Genomic DNA, 10,623 nt, shown 5'->3' with positions numbered 1-10,623 from the left:
CACATATGAAAATGGCTTTTCTTTATAATTTAAAACATAGCATATAATAGCTTACTAGGAAAAGTTATAGTCTATTTTGCTTTCAAAGTAATTTTGCCATTAAAGGTTCTGGATTGACTTGTTTTTAAACATTTTTCAGATTTTTCTTTTCGTCAACTGTGTTGAATTTGAACTGCATTGTAGTTTGTTGGGGTTTTTTTTTTGCAGAATGTTATTTTCTTTCTGTTCAAACTTGTGACAGATGGCATATGCTTTTGGAACATATATTTTACTTGACTTTGCTTTCGCACTGTTCGTTGTTGAATCTTACGGAGCTTGCATAATCTCCTTGGTCTGTTATGTTTTGTTTTATCATCTTGTGCACTGCAGAATGTGATTTTAATTGTAGCTGGCAGTGTTTTTGCTTTTGAGAGTTATAAGGTTTTATACATGTTTGTGGAAAGGTGCTTGATGTTGCAGTTCATTTACAGTTTCTTTGTAAAGCTTTTCCAGCTGTTTGGATGTTGGAGAGAAGTTGAGATTGTTATATGAAATTACTGACGTGTTGATTTTCAGGTTTATACAGGCACCCCTGGGGCAAAGCCAAATGTGTAGTAACCCATAGCCACTAATCAGAATCCTCCCTGTAAGGTCTGACTTGAGTAGGTAATAAGATGGTTGGAGATGAAGGCACTTTGCAGTCTGAAAAGGTCTTGTGCCCATCTTCAGGCATAAACAAAAGCTGGCCATACAAGCTTAGAGAACGAGAGAAAGTCACCAATTACCCATCTGCACTGAACGTCATGGATAGGGAAATCCCTGCTGCCAGCTAATGTATTCTGTAGCACTGTTGTGAAACTGAACAGCGCCTGCATCCAATCAGATGGCAGGGGATTTTCAGATTGGCACCGTTGACAAAAGCTGGGTGATGTGGGTTCCTGAACATTGCCCTTTACTTAACATATAGTTCTTGCAACTACTGAATCGACTTTTGTCAAGCAGTGTAGTGTCGACAGGGCAATTAAGCAGGACTCGGCTGAAATGCCAGCAGCGTATGGCCAGCATAACTCTTTGGTAGCCTGAGCATTGATATGTTTGCTGTGGAATAGGAAGGAGGAAGACACATGCAGACATCTCTTGTACTAGTTAGAAATGCCTTTGTTTCTCCTCCATTTCTTTCTGGTAGTCTGGGTGGTGTAGGTTCCAGAACATTGCCCTGTGCTTAACATAAAGTCCTTGTAACTACTGAGACTTTAAGGAGATGGCACAGCTTTGCATGCAGTATCTGAACTGGTAGAGACTATTATCTGATACGTCTTCGCATTTTGCTCTTGAGAGTTAGAACATTTGATAACATTAGGACATTGATTTTGACTAAAGCACATTTGCTGAGCCTTGATTGTTTTTTTTGTATGCTGCCTCTTGTAAACTGCCTCCATTCTAAAATATCCAAGAGCCTTCACCTTTATAAGACATTTGATTGGTATAATTGTATAATGATCTGTTTTCAAGTCCTTCTGCAATTAGCGGCTTGTTTACCCACAGCACTGCATAAGCTTGAGTAGGGAGAGTAATATTTTGATAACCTTCGTTCTGCAAAACAGATCTCCGAAACCAAATTAAGTTCTGAAATAAGGTGCACAATAAAGAAATTACATTTCCGGGTGTATCATCATTGCAGATGCAGAAACCGCTGAGTTGGTGTTAGGGGCAGAGTGTGCTATGTGTTGTGGATATTATTACAGGGATAAATGGCCTTTAAATACAAAAAAAGCAAGTATCCTCCAGAGATCAGATCACTCTTTAAATAACCCCTTAGAATATGAATGCCTATTCGCACGGTCTGTAACCAAAAGGGAATGCAAAAAACAGTATTGTTAGCAACATCAAGGATTGCCAACCAAAGAGGTTACTTGAATGACCGGGACAAGCATATAAAAGTAGAAAAAAGTTTAATCAAACAATATCAATATACCATAATTGTGCAACCTGTCATATTTTCATTTAAAACCTTTGACAACATTGTCCGCAAACATCATTCACACTCCCATTCATCCGGATGGGCCCCACACATTGATCAAAGTAGTTACAGCTGTAATTGCATAGACAATAGCATGGGTGTGTAAAAGAGTAACCTCTTTGGTTGGCAATCCTTGATGTTGCTAACAAAACTGTTTTTTGTAAATGGCCTTTACCTATATGTGCCCAAACCCTCATGAACTTTTTAAAGCTGCACTTCAGCAGGTATTAAAAACTACTCATTTATGTATTAATTTACAAAATAATAGCATCCTTTAGGTTAGGGCAGTAATGGGAGCTCTATTGGTTTGCACAGAACTGTTAGTCTAAAGCTGACCAGTAGAAATTGGAAGCACTTTTGTAGCTCCGTACGACGTACGTCCTTGGCAGCGAAAGGGTTAAAAAATATGATTCATTTGTTAAATTTTGTAATAGATAATGGGGTCAAATCGATAATCTTAACAATCGTGGTCACAACAAAAACTAAGGTGCCGGATGGAAATTGTTTCTCAAATGCACAAAATTCTAACCGTAAATGTGGTTTTCGTTCGGGAAACTCCATTCATTCTAAAATCAAAAGAAATTTCCAAAGACATTCTACAAGTCTCTGATGTCATTATCAAATGTCCAGATTTTTAATATGAATGTTTGTGCCAAAACCTACCGGTGTATAGCCAGCTTTACTCAAAACATGTTTATAGAAGGGGAGATGACATCCTGCTGCTGCTCCTTTAGGGCCGGTCAGTGGGCTGTTCTTATGTCAAACAGGTTTTACATTCCCATGCAAGTTTATCTGAATGCAAAACCTGTTTAAATCAGCTCCAATGAAGGTCAGAAGGAGGTCAACTGCAGGTCTAATGCACCTAGCAGTGAATTCTGGAAAATCTCAGATGCTTCTCAAACTGATGTAATTGACACAGACCCTCATTTTCCATTCACAGTTTAGCACCTGTACCTAACTGTATTGCTTACTGTAGTATAATCTGCAAAGGTCTGGCAGGGAGAATGGGTGGGGTGGCTTGAATCACAAGACTTACTAAACAGAACTTGAAAAGGTAAATTAGTTTACATGTATTTCAGTTTTGGGGATGTGTTGCCATACTAACATGTTTTAGGCACTGGGGTGCTTAAGGGAATTGTTTAGGTAGCGTTGAGTAAAACCACAAAAATTGTCTTTTACAATCTGGTGAGCAGGCAGGTGACCCAAGATGCTTCACAACAACAAGAGGAAATAATGGATGGCTGAACAGAATTACACATACAGTATATTAGTAATTATGGAGTTGCCAGGACAGCTATTATCAAGTCACTATTGAGGCTGCCATCCAGCTTTATTGATGGCTACTGCCCAATTCCTTGTTCCATGCTAGGCAGAACAGTATGTGTAATGCTGCACATGAATGCTCTGGCCCGGCACTAGGATTGCTTCTTGCAGCCCCCAACACTGGATTGGAACATCAGCTTAGACAGGCTACAACTGTCCTCACAAACTTCTCTGAAGCCCAGCAGATTGCAGATTATGGCTTCTGCAGGACCTGTACTCATTGTAAAGAAGATCTGACCAGTGTTTCCAGAGATGGTTCCAAGACTGAGGATAACAATACAAATGCATACATAACCTAACATAACTTAAAGTGACACTAGACTCAGGAGTTAAAGCTTAAAAATGCATTCAAGTACCTTTTTAACTATTAACAAAAATGTATCGTATTTGTGCATCACTCAGATGTAGATCCTCAAATCATCTCTGAATTCATATTGACACTGTTTTTCCTTCTGGAGGGTGGCTACATGTGTTCCCCATGGCCCCTGTGTGTGTTGTACAGTAGCTACCGCTTCAATCTCACTCCTGTGATGGACAACAATCTCAATACAAATTAGCTATCTAAAGCTAAGCTTTAGCTAACTAAAAGTGAGCTTCTAGTCCATCACGGGAGCAAGCTTGGAGAGGTGACTACTTTACAACACACACGGGGTCCATGGGGAACAAAAGTAGCCACCCTCCAGAAGGAAGGAGAGTGTCAGCACCAATTCAGAGATGATTTGAGGATCTACAGCCAAGTGATACACAAATAAGATACATTGTTATTAATAGTTAAGGTACTTGAATTAATTTTTAGGATGTAACTCCTGAGTTTAGTGTCACTTTAACTAAACAAAGCTGATATAAGTTAATGTCATACACAGCACAAAGTTCTTACATCACCCTACTGCTTGAAACCAATGATATACGCCTAAATTCCCTTTTAATGTCCATGTTTCAGTGGTATTGTTTCTACATTGGTTTATTTCAATTTTACGCTCTATATTTTGTATCCAAGTACTGGATACTACCGGGACCCTGGATATTACATGACACTAACAGTTTTAAAGAGTCAGACCACTTTAAAGTGCTATACCTTGCTTAGGTAGATGCCTTAAGATTGAATCCAGTGATTGCTATTGTATGTCTTGGAGATCCCATCATCATCATCATTTCTGCACCCAGCTCCATCCACCAGCTGCAGCTTTTATTTCTTGCTTGTCGTCTCTTACTGGAACATTGAGGGGAGATCTTGTCACTGGAAAACCAGAAAGGTGTAAACGTTTTTGTGGGAGTGAACCTGATAGAATCTTGACAAAATTGAAATTTCTGCTGCAGGTAGACTACCTCTTTAAACGAGACAATGCATCAGTTCAGCAAAGGATGTGTTTTGAAGGGTAAAGGCTTACTAATGCAAACACTACAAGCTTGTCTTTGCGTGCTGGCAGCGTTACTATTTATAATCGGTAATTTGGTGTGGTTTACTACACAAGCAACTGCATGTTTTCACGTGTTTTTCAAATAACTGAGAGCCGAGTAATTTCTTTACAAGCTGCGTTTAAAATGGAGTTGTTTGAAACATAATGTACAATTTATTGCATCAGGCTTAGAATGCAGAAATAACTTCCGGTTGATTAAGCCATGTGATTAGATTAATGCAAAGCTTTACTATTCAGGAAAGGGCATTTATAGGAAGCTGAAGCTCCATCCTTAAGTTGTTTCAATAATGTGGCCTTTTTTCTAAGGGATGTTGTTATGCACTTGTATTCTCTCTCTTGCAGACATAGCAGCCTAGGCGGAAAGGACCCCTTGGAGGCTGACCTGCTTCCTGCCTGAGATTAGGACTGACACACGTTCTGGTCTTTTGGTAGAGGGTTAAACTGTCATTTAACAAAGTGATACATTTTTGTTCGTGTAAGCTGGATTCCACCATTGTGATATGAGCTTTGCATGTCTGTTATCAGGACTGAACACAGGAATGAGATAGGATAACCTCTGTGGGGGACTTACACTCCGACTTTCAGCCTGGCACCCTGCTCTGTCAGGGAGAGAATACAAATACTTTGGATAAGAGAAAATATTAGGTTCCCTGTGAGGTTTTTTTTTTTATTGTCTATGTCTCTGTTGAAAAGACTCAGAGATCAGTGCAGTGGGAAATAAATATGTTCATTTTAAAAACATTTGAATTAAAAACAAATATTGCTAGCTTTGTCCCTGTTGAGATTTTCTCTCATTTCCTGTCCCAGTGACACCCTATGACCCACAGGATGTGACTGTGACAGAAAGGGATAGGGAACCTCTGCAATAGGGACACGGATTGACAAAAGTTCTAACCCTTTACCAGTCCATCAATAACTAAAAGGAGCATTATGTTATATAGCAATACTGTGCTGCACCTCTTAAAGAATATCATGTTATATAGCAATACTTTGCTGCACCTCTTATAGAGTATCATGTTATATACAGTAGCAATGTCATGTTGTAGAGCAATATTGTGCTGCACTCCTTACAGAGCATTATGTTGTATATTAAATACTGTGCTGCATTCCATACAGAGCATTATGTTATATAGCAATGCTGTGGTGCACTCCTTACATAGCATTATGTTCTATAGCACTACTGTGCTGCACCCCTTGCGTAGCATTATGTTCTATAGTAGTGATGAGCCGAACACCCCCGTGTTCGGTTCTAACTTCGAACATGCAGCCCATCCTTATTCAATAGCAATACTGTGCTGCACCCCTTACAGAGCATCATGTTATATAGCAATACTGTGCAGCATTGTTATATATCAAAACTGTGCTGCACTCCTTACAGAGCATTATGTTATATAGCAATACTGTGCTGCACTCTTTACAGACCATCATGTTATATAGCAATACTGTGCTGCACTCTTTGCAGACCATCATGTTATATAGTAGTACTGTGCTGCATAATAATCTCCTTGTAATTTGGTGAATATTTTGAAAACTCACACTGAGAAACACATACATTACAAGAACAAATCAAACAAACAGAATTGATTCCCTATCAGCTACAGAAGCGGATGCATCGACCTGGAGCTGATCCGTCTACAGCTTCACAGGCTTTGCTTGCAGCCTGAAAAAGTACAGCTGCCTGTTTTATTGACTCCACAATTGAGGCACTTTGGTAAATAGATTGATATGATGAACAATTGCACATTCATTAGCTTATGGTGATCTTTTTTTCATTTAAAGGTAATCGTTCTTCAGCAGGGACCACTCTGGCACGCACGAGGTTCAGTAGCTGAATCAATTAACAAGGCATTTCCCAGCCAGGGGTATGTGACCCCCCTCCAGTACCTCAGGAATTAACTATTAGTCTTTGGGGTCTATTTAAAAAGCAATAATATGGCCTTATGTTGGCCATATCACTACTTGCAATAAATGCATATACACATTCCACATTTAAAAGCTACAGTGATGTGCTTTATAGATGTGCTTAACACTCTGTGGGTTTTGCTTTAAAATGTGTGGAGAGTCAACAGGGCTGAGAGCAAAGAAGGGGTTAACTTGGGAGGGCAGGTACTTCCCCTACAGCTCTTCCTGTTAAAAGGTAACACAGGTGAGAGAGGAGTGGGGAAGCTGAGAGACAGACAGAAAGGTCTGGGTGTGTGTGGCTGCTCAGAAGCAAGTGGACTCTATCTGGGTGAGATCACCTAAACGCACTACGCAGTGCAATCTTATTGAAGGACTTTATCTTTATGTTTGATGTTTGCTGAGGAAAGCCTTTTACGTTACCGTTTTGCTGAAGAAAGCTGTTTGTTCTGTTACCGCTGGATGAAATAAAAACCGTTTATATCGGACTGTGTTGAAGACGCATGTGTACCCCTGGGGTACCCCACAATTGGTGGAGAATGCGGGCAGTTTGAGGGGGTACATGCCAGTAGGATGTCCTGGGTAAAGACTGCACAAGCGTTGCAAACCCCAGGAAAAGAAATGGAGGAGCTGGTTAAGCGCCTAGTAGAACCCACAGTGGCTCAACATCAGATAAGTGCACAGGCAGTTGCAGCACAACGGGAGATCAGTGCACAGGCAGTTGCAGCTCAACGGGAGATCAGTGCACAGGCAGTTGCAGCAAAACAGGAGATCAGTGCACAGGCAGTGGCTCAACAGCAGATCACTGCACAGGCAGTTGCAGCACAACAGGAGACCAATCGCCTGCTGGCTGAATCAGAAGGGTCCAGGAGGTTGGAGAAACACCAAGTAACCCTCGGAAGGCTGTTCAGTGGGCTCTGCAAAAGATGACCCCAGCAGACAATGTGGAGGCTTATCTTTCCCTATTTGAGCGAATGGCCACACGTGAAGGACTGCCTGAGGTGGACTGGGCAGATGTACTGGCCCCTTTCTTAATGGGTGAGTCCCAGCAAGCATATTTTGATCTGGACCCTGAAACCGCATGCGTTTACACGCAGTTGAAAGCAGAGATTTTGGCCAGAATGGGGGTGACTGTTACTTTAAGGGCAAGCCGGGTCCATGCCTGGCGCTATGACCAGGCCAAGCCTGCCCGCGCACAGTTGTTTGCCCTGCTGCACCTCCCTGAAGGACTGGTTACAGCCGGATAAACTTTCCCCACAGCAGCTCGTGGAGCGGGTTGCTCTGGACCGCTTTGTGCATGGCGTCCCCAAGGGACTGTATCGTTGGGTGACCCAGACAGACCCCAAACCATGGATGAGATGGCTGATGAAGTGATCGAACAACTGGTGGTACCCAAGCCTTTTAGGTGCACCGTGCGACAGTTGGCTCATGTGCTTGGTTTTATTTATATCGGACTGTGTTGAAGACGCATGTGTACCCCTGGGGTTCCCCACAATTGAAAAAAAGTAAAAAAGCAAGAAGGAATGACCAATCACATGACCTTTCAGTCATCACTGGCCTCTCCTCCTATCATGGAGTTTTCTCTGCGGCTCCACACCACAGCCTGCATTTTATGAATAAGCCACAAAATGCAGGTAGTAGTGTGGAGTAACTTAGCAGTTTACAGCACAGAGGGGAATACTTTATTAAATGACAGGTTCACATTAGGTGTAAATTGGTTTTCTCAGATGCAGGAGGATGGGCAAGCTGGCATATTCTTCTCTTTATATGTTCCTAGACTTTAACTATCCCGGGGTAATCCCCAAGTGTTCTCAGGCCATCTGTGAGATATAATCATATACAGGGTTATTCACAAGAGGGTGAAGAGTTTGGAGAAGGCAGGAGAAGTGAACAATCTAGGACAACATAGATGATTTGGAAAAATTCTCCAATTCAGCTCACTTTCCAGTTCAGCTATATTGTCCTAGATTGTTCACTTCTCCTGCCTTCTCCAAACTCTTCATCCTTGTGTGAATAATCGTTTATGGGAGACAATGTGAAGAGATGATTCATAATGGCTCAGCAGTTATCCTCCTGCAGGTTAGTCATTGGAAACGTCATCTAACTCGCCATGAAGGACCACACACTGTAATATATATACGTGTGTGTGTATACATATAGCTATATAGATATACCTATCTATATAGCTATATCTATCTATATAAAATCTCAATACATACAAATATAATATCTTGTGCATTTTAATATTTAATATATGATAAAGTAATCCCAGATCAGTCTGGGTTATACAAAGAGTTTTCTTACTTTCCGTTGAAGCTGTATGGAAGGAGGTACAGAAAGGGGGAGGAGTCACTGCTTTTCAATATTTACTTGTGTATGTGTCAAGGGCTACGGCTGAGTCGTACCCACTGGCAGGAACGACGGGGAGGTCCGAAATTGAGGTACAAGAGGGGAATCCAAAATACGCAATCAAGTCCAGTCTGGGTCGAGGCAGGCGGCTAGGTGCAAAAACGGGAAGGCAAGCCAAAGGGTCAGTAACCGGGAATTCAGATAAGGGGTCAGCAAATGGCAGCAGTTTCAAACACAAGAGGCTGGGTGATCGCACCATATAGGTAGAATAACTCAGCAACAAACCAGGGCTCTGACTGGATTTTATACCCAGGGGAATCTAGGACCACCCCCTGGTTGCCGAGACGACCAAGAGGCCTCCCTATCCAGGAGCCAATTGCATGAGGGAATGGGCGGGATGGTGTATGCTGGGAACCTCCCCCAGCAAGGCCAACACCTAAAAGCACTCCGGGCGCCCCTGTGCACGCGCGCGCAGTCTGTCCACCACGCGACCCTGGCCCTAGGAGTCCTGCCAGGAAGAGGGAGACCCCCGTGCCCTGTACTGCATCTGACGGCCCTGGTAAGGAGTGGCACCCCTAGTTTCCTGACAGTGTGTAAATTTCAGCTTGAGCTATTGAGTTCTATTAACAGTCTTTTTACAACAGCAAAAGAGAGCCTGGAAATCGTGAAAAGGAGCCTAAAGTGCCATCCGATGGTTGAAAAGGATAACCTAATTTATTAGCATGCAATATTTTTTTTTTCCTGAAACAAAAATGTAATTTTATTTCTAAGTCTTGAACATAACAAAATAAATATATACTCACATATAAACATTTCCTTTAAAATCCTAACTTTTCACATATTTTGGGTTTGACCATTACCTGCAGCATTTAAGCAGGATGTGACATAGAGACAAACAACGATCTGATTCCTTGTCCTGTGCTTATCGCATTAAATTGGGATTTTGACAGAACAATGAAGGCTTTACCTTTATACTTGCATTCTGCCTATTAGCAGCCCTGGAACCATCTAGCTTTGCACTGGAGGCCCAGTTGCAGTTTGCAACAGATGGTCCAGTGACATACAGGGGGTTTTATAATGGGGTCTTGGCTTTCTTTTTCTCCATCACTATATTGTAATAGGAACATCATCATTCCCTGTGTATAACACGAGATTGGGTTTACTGCAAGAGCAATGACTGTGCTCTCGTGCTTAAAAGGACACATTTAATTGCCTCTGAAATGTGATATGATGTAATGTGTTTTTTTGGCTTAAAGTCATTTGGGACTTACATGGTTTTTGAACACATTCATATTGACTCAGATTCTCCCGCTAACAAGATCTAACGTTTGATTTGATTAATCTGGAGATTATGCCTCTGGAGATTACCCACATAAACCCAAACCAGCCTGTGAATATAGATACACACACACACACACACTACATCCTCCAGACCGATCAATTAACTCAGGAGATGCTGCAGTATTAAATAGGATATGCACAAGACAAGGCTATAGTTAGACAATGGGGCCAAGGGCAAAATACATTTACCAGTTTTTGTCTGCCCTCTGAAGAAATCAGAGAGAAGGGGATGCTGCAGCTGCTTACAGGAGTCATAAGAAAGTGTGTGTATGTTTATGTAAATATATATATATA

General features: G+C 41.6%; 1 protein-coding gene across 1 annotated transcript in view; it reads left to right on the top strand.

Annotated features, from left to right (window-relative positions):
• Positions 1 to 10,623, top strand: part of KCNT1 (potassium sodium-activated channel subfamily T member 1) — a 197,066-nt gene that overhangs the window by 961 nt on the left and 185,482 nt on the right. The gene's annotated exons all lie outside the window — the stretch shown is intronic.

The sequence above is a fragment of the Nanorana parkeri genome, unplaced genomic scaffold (assembly GCF_000935625.1).
Source record: "Nanorana parkeri isolate BGI_ZX_2015 unplaced genomic scaffold, ASM93562v1 scaffold689, whole genome shotgun sequence".
NCBI classification, from domain to species: domain Eukaryota; kingdom Metazoa; phylum Chordata; class Amphibia; order Anura; family Dicroglossidae; genus Nanorana; species Nanorana parkeri.
The sequence above is the reverse complement of the archived record's forward strand: the minus strand, read 5'-3'. Positions and strand labels throughout refer to the sequence as shown.